At 43.4% G+C, this 7213-nt stretch overlaps 1 long non-coding RNA gene across 1 annotated transcript; it reads left to right on the forward strand.

The window, feature by feature from the left end:
- The first annotated feature begins 4929 nt into the window (after window positions 1-4929).
- LOC111026388 lies at window positions 4930-5727 on the forward strand. Its single transcript, XR_002603692.1, has 2 exons — window positions 4930-5287; window positions 5377-5727. It is a non-coding gene; the product is annotated as an uncharacterized LOC111026388 (long non-coding RNA).
- The last annotated feature ends 1486 nt before the right edge of the window (window positions 5728-7213 follow it).

Genomic DNA, 7213 nt, shown 5'->3' on the forward strand with positions numbered 1-7213 from the left:
GATATGTTTGGTAGCTAGGTAGCTGTGCACACGACTTTGGAACGCAGATGAGTGAGTGAGCTGTGTCAACGGGGTTAACAGTTTTGAAGCTCCAACAAAGTTTGTCCCGCAATCACTGTGCATCTCTTTTATTGGACCGCGGCGAGCTGAAAAGCGGGCAAACGCCAACAGGAAAGTCTCAGTGGACAAGGTCGAGCTCAACTCCAAATGATACGCTTTCGTAGTTGTACAGACAAACAAACATATGTATGCTAGGGTGGGAGCACTTCGTCGGCCTCGAGAACCTTTTAGTGATATTGGACCGGCGTAATCAACTCCAGTACTTGTAAATGGTTTGATTTGTTGCACACGATACGATGGAAGGCTTGCCATTTTGGGTTGTACATTTCTAGGTCTTGTGCGGAAACATGGGACACACTGTCGTAACCGAGACCGAATTGACTTTCGAGCTGACAAGATCCAAAATTCTCGTTGCAGTGATGCTTGCAGTGCATGTGCGCCTGGATGCTTCAGTCTTACATGATGATGGTCAATAAGCAGTGTAGTAAGTCGATTTCGAGAGGGCAGTAAAAGCGGGTGCTTATGAGCATATGGTATGTCGGCATTATTCAGTCGACCGCCCACTCTGATTAAACCAAAGGCGTCAACAAACGGGTCTAAATGACGCAAGGATTTTGAACAAGGGGAGCCCTGGTTCAAGCGAGATAGATCATCAGGAAAGGTACATTTTTGTACGTATTTTACGAGTGCTAGGAGTGACCACGAGAGTTCCTCCGCGTTGACACTGACCGTCCTTGCATCTGTCATACGACGAAACCGGAACCTGAGACAATAGGAAACGATCCGAAGAATTTTGTCTAACGAAGAAAATCGCTCAAGTAAATTCATAAAACACGAGTCAACACTGACGAGTAATACAATTGGCTTTCTTTCTTCAAGATGAGTCGTGTTGGTGCTGCTGTTCGCTCGAGGGATAGGTGTTGTTGGCCATTTATCAGGTGACTCCTTAAGAAATGGGGGGCCTGTCCACCACAAGGGATGGTCAACAAGTTCTGAAAGGAACAGACCACGAGAAGCACAGTCGACTGGATTATCCTGCGTGGGGACGTGGTGCCAAATTGATGGGGTTGTTAGGTCTTGTATCTGACTAGTACGGTTGGCAACAAACGTGGCCCAACGGTGTGGCGACGATTGGATCCAAACTAAAGTGGTTGTGGAATCAGTCCACGCGTGCAGTTCATCAATTTTTACGCGATCGGTGTATGTGGTTGTTACCAAGTGGAGTAACCTCGCAGCAAGCAGAGCTCCACACAACTCAAGCCGAGGGATCGTAGACTTCTTGAGGGGAGCAACCTTGGACTTTCCGGTTATAAGTTGGCAATGTATGACCGTAGCAGTTTCAACACGAAGATAGACTGCTGCTGCGTACCCTTTCTCCGAACTGTCGGAGAACGCATGCAGTTGAACGTTTATCATATTATCATGTGTGAGACGTCGTGGAATACAGAGGTGTTCAATCATGAGCAGCTCTGATTGATATCGTAACCAAGCATCACTAATGTTAACTGGGATTGGATCATCCCACGAAACACCTGACGTCCACAGCTGTTGCATAAGGTATTTCGTCCAGAAGGTGGTAGGAGATAGCAAACCTAACGGATCAAAAATCCTAGCAATTTCCGATAGGACCGTACGTTTTGTTGGCTTGGTAGTCGAAGGATTAGCGTTAAATGAGAAAGTGTCTGCTAATGGGTCCCACTTTAGACCGAGCACCTTTAAATCTGATTGTTCACTGGTGTCCAGTAGAACAGAGGGAGAAATGGCACGGTCCTCTTCAGCCACGGTTTGTAAAATTTGACTATTATTACTGGCCCATTTTCGCAATTGAAACTGCGCCATGGCACACAAACTTATGAGTTGAGATTGGCACTCAAGAGCATCTTCAATCGTATTGGCTCCAGTGAGTACATCGTCAACAAATGTGTCGTTTAATAACACAGACGCTGCTAGCGGCCAGGTGGCACCATCGACAATAGCCAATTCACGGACAGTGCGCAGTGCTTGATAGGGAGCGGCAGAGGTCCCGTATGTTACAGTACATAATCGGTACTCATCAATTTGAGACTGAGACGAAAATCTCCACAGGATCCGCAAATAATCTCGATCAGAGGGCCGGATTAGAATTTGGCGATACATTTGTTTGATATCAGCTGTAAAGAGGTACTTCCAAAGTCGAGATCGAAGCAATACGACTTGAATATCCGGTTGCAATTTCGGACCTGTGTGCATACTTTCGTTCAGCGAGATGCCAGCTGAAGTTTTCGCAGAAGCATTGAATACCACTCTCAATTTGGTAGTAAGACTATCGGGTTTTAGCACGCAATGGTGCGGGATGTAATAATGATATGGATTTCCAAGTTCAGATGGCGGAATCAATTCCATATGTCCAGCTGTCAGGTAGTCGTGCATGAACTCAGCGTATTGAGTTTGCAGATCTTTATTGCGGGCGAGCCGACATTCGAGGGCCTTGAACCGTTGGAGAGCTAACGGTTTTGAGTCACCAAGCAGTGGACGTGGTTTCAGAAACGGAAGCGTGACGACAAATCTGCCTGAACTTAGCCGCGTCGTAGTTGAGGTGTATATTTTTTCAGCAGCAATATCAGCAGGACTCAAATGGCAAGTGGTGGGTAATTCTTCAAGTTCCCAAAATTTTTTAATTAGTGAATCAATAGGATCAGAGACATTCAAACACAATGTAGTTACAGACGAGCCGTCGTAAAATTCTGTTGGTCCCATAAGAACCCATCCGAACACAGTGTTCAACGCGAGGGGCTCACCTGGTTGACCCTTCTGCGTGCCATCAAGGAGAACCGAAGGAAACAGATCGGCACCGAATAGTAAATCAATTGGACCGGGTATATTATATGACGGGTCTGCCAACGATAAACTACTCATATGGGCCCATTGTCCTGGTGTGATTGGAGTTTGAGGGGTTGGTCCAGTTATTTGAGGAACTATTGATACATCTAAACAAAATGAAGGTGCTTGTTGACCAGAGGGAACAATCTTAATATTGCATTTGCCTCGAACAACGGTAGAGGCTGAACTAGCAAACGTAGTAACGCTGACAGACGAATGGAAACGACGAAGCATAAGAGCACACACTGCTCTCTCAGTGATAAAACTAGCTTGGGACCCACTGTCTAACAAAGCTCTTAGAGCGTGTCGTCGCCCATCGGCAGCATAGACTTCAACGATTGCTGTGGACAATAGAACGATTTTCTGCGGTTGTTCTCTAACAAGACACGATGTAGTCGCAACATGTGACCCAGCCGAAGACAGATGCTCTGCCGTATTAGTGGACAGAGTAGTTGATGATCCTGGGCCTAACGTAGTTGATGGACTAGCAGTCGGAGTAAAATGCAACAGTGAATGATGAGCTTTCTTACATGACTGACATTTATATTTCGAATTGCAATTCATTGAAGAGTGCCCGGACCCCAGACAATTTATACACAAACGATGGCCTTTGGCAAGACGGAAGCGCTCACTCGGAGGCTGATCAGTAAATAGTTTACATGATCTGATCGAATGGAGTGAATTACATAGTGGGCAAGGTTTTTCAGACACCTTACTGGTCGTTGCAGCTAAGACTGTGGATGGACCTGACGAGCGAGGTTTAAAGCTTTGTTGCTTGAAAGACCGTTGGGGTTTTGAAACTTCATCTGGTCGGGTAACTGAAACAGAACTGGAATATATGTCCGCAGAACGCAAATGGCTACGCAAGAATTCCACAAATTCAGAGACTTGAGGATAATAATTATCCCCAACGACCTGTTCCCACCGAGCACGTAATTCGTAATCTAAATGCTTCTCAAAAAGATGCACCAGAAGAGGACTCCATTGACGGGTTACAAAATCAAGGTTGCCCAACGCAGCTGTGTTCTCTAATATTGTGTTAATTTGCTCTTTAATAGAGGTAGCATCATTCGATTTAACTATCTGTGGAGCAAGCAGAGAATCTAGGTGAACACGGGCGAGATCGCGTTTGTTGCCGTATCGGGACCGCAAGATTGTCCAAGCACTTGTATAGTTAGTAGCGGTTAACGTGAGATGCGACACAAGGGCTAGAGCTTCACCCGTGAGAGACATTTTTAGAAACTCAAAACGTTCAACGTCTGGCAGTTCAGGAGCGTGTGAAAGTATTGATGTGAATAAATCCTCAAAGCTTTGCCATTCCGTCAACACGCCCGAGAATGTAGGGAATTTACGTTTTGGTAACTGAAAAGCTGATAAATTATGTGAACAATTGGTTTGGTTTGAAAATGAAGCCGAAGCTGTGTCCATCGCAGGTGACATGTTAAATTTGTGAACATCAGCAAAGGCGGCCAACTCATAGTAAAGACTGTCGAATGACGTAATAAGGGCCTGACTTTCACTAGTATCCGTTATCGCAGCAGGGGCTGTATGCGAATTCACAGCTGATTCCATTCGTTGGACATCGTCTTCAACTGCATTACGAAGAGGGGTAAGCTCAGTAATCATCTTTGCAATCTTTGCTCGTTTACCAGCACTTCCACGCTCGTTATTGTAATCGATAGAAGCTTGCGCAAAAGTTTTTAATTTGGTAATGCACCGAAGAATACGCGATTTTGCGTCATTGTAAATAACGTCCGACATTGTGATCAGAATTTATTGACACAGGTGCAGGACTATTAAAAAGAGATAATTCTCGTGAAAAACAAGTACGTGCACGGCCTACAGCATAGAATTCTCAATAAAATCTAGTTACTCAGTGACAGTACAGAATTAAAGATGTAGGTACTACAAAAGTTATAACCAGAATAATATCAACGACGACAAACTGGTCATGTACAAAGAACTGTGGTTTAATAATAATAATCATCGCGGTTTGTATTAATCTAATCCGGCTCGAAGGACCAAAAAATGTGTGCGCCCTGAACAGGGACGACCCGAAGGACCACTCGGTGATGCCCGAGCACAATTTATTATATTAATGTTTGGCCAATGTCCCCACTAACGTCGCATATGTCCCTGGGTAGGCAACTATATGGACTCGCGCCTGACAGTGAGACGGGTAGGCAATTCTACGCACGTCGACAACAACGGCAGGGAAGGGAGTGACCTAACGAGGAAGGAGGATGATGCAAGTTAGTTATGGGGAGGGTGTCTCTGTGGTCGAGTCGTTTGGTGCAATGACCACAGAGCTCACAACAAAACAGGATAAGACTTAACCACTAACTTAACCTACTGAAGTCTTGAGAAGGTGATCTGGACGTCCTAGGCGGCCTCTCACACAACAGATATTATGTTGCTGGCGGTCTTACGCTGCGGCACTGTCGACGTCTTGAGAAGGTGATCTGGACGTCCTAGGCGGCCTCTCACACAACAGATATTATGTTGCTGGCGGTCTTACGCTGCGGCACTGTCTTTGACGGAGACGTGGACGACGGTAGTGGAAAGAATTTGGGTAATAAAGTAGGTACTCACGATTAATTTGTTGTTACAGGTTTATTTCTGACGGGTCGCCCAATGCGCCCTCATGAGTATAATTTATTGTAGTAATCCACGTAAGCAACGGGTGCGCACAATGCGATTTACTAAAAGACAATATATATAGGTAAACGCTTCAATAGCGGAACAATAGTAGACATACGAATACACAAAAACCGTAAAAGACGGGTGCGCACAATGCGACTTAGTAAAAAACAATATAAATATATATGCTACAATAGCGGAAAAGAAAAAACAAATATACGTGTGAACACAACAAGTAGTTGATAAAAACAAAAAAAACAATAATAATGATAAAAAGGGCGTTGGCCGCAGAATGTAAACAATAACAAAAAAGATAATACAATAATTCTATACGGCAACGGGTCAACCGATAGTAGGTACTAGGTGACAATAAACACAAAGAGATTAAATAATAATAACAATAAGAATATTTGACAATTAACGGAATGAGAGGTGTATAAATGGAGAGGGAGCTGATAGGAGCAGGTCATCGTCGCCGTGCGTAATTGCACACCACGACGCGCTAATTGCTTGGCGCGAACAATAATATTACTCTATTATATTAAATATCCGTGAGATAATATATCTAATATTTCGACCGCCACAACCGGGCGACCGTTTCCTTGAAACCTACGCACAACGTGCCATAGTAAACGGGGTCAGCGCTATCTTATCGCTAGGAGAAGAGTGGAGAATAGGCCTATAAAACAGGGACCCAGCCACCCAATATTCAGACGTGATTTACCAGAGCCAGTACGAGCACCTTCACGCCAGTCGACTCTCTGATAAATTTCTGTGTATCAAAAATATTCTATCAGTTTTACATGTTAAAATAAAGTCTATGTTCATAATAAGCTAAAATTGACTTAGAATTTTTTACACCTTGTCATTCATCTTGTACACCACAATCTGTGGGCTGGACCACTACAATTTGGCGCAGTCGGAAGTCTTCTCTGCAGCAACAGGAAGCCCTAAGTCGAAGAAATTTTTTCGGAAAAAAAAATAAAGCATACGTAGAAAATTACATAAACCACGGGGAACAGAAAAACGTGATCGTGTCATGGAATGGGGAGTCAGACAAACGGGTTCTAGACAAATTAGGAATTAAAGAATATCCAATTCTAAATATGGATTACTTAAATCACGGACAACCACGTCGTTAATAGGCTCATCAACAGTGAACCTAGTCTCATTGTCACATTCTATGACTACAACGCTTTCAATACCATCGACCACTTTTATCCAATTTTACCCATTTTCAATCAATATTGAAACAACTTTTTCGGACTTAAATGTTGAATCATTAATTGAACTCTAGTGTGACACGGCACTCAAAGACATATATAAGGAACGGCCATTAATAGATTTTTGGTTATCTTGTCGTAAAGAATACCCAGTTGTAGCAGAACAAGCGATAAAATTTCTAATGCCTTTTGTCACGACCTATAAGTGTGAAGCAGGATTTTCAACACTCGTGTTCCTGAAGAATAAATACAGGAATCGGTTGGAAGTTGAACCGAACTTAAGAATAAAATTAACGTCCTTTCCAGCAAACTTGGAGTTCCTAGTTAAAAATAAACAGCTTCATACTTCTCACTGATAGTACTCAACTAATACATTTAGTAACTGTATTATAATTATTACATTGTAGTTTCAAAATATAAATGAACGCTTT

This window comes from Myzus persicae, unplaced genomic scaffold (genome assembly GCF_001856785.1).
Source record: "Myzus persicae strain clone G006 unplaced genomic scaffold, MPER_G0061.0, whole genome shotgun sequence".
In the NCBI taxonomy this organism is placed as follows: domain Eukaryota; kingdom Metazoa; phylum Arthropoda; class Insecta; order Hemiptera; family Aphididae; genus Myzus; species Myzus persicae.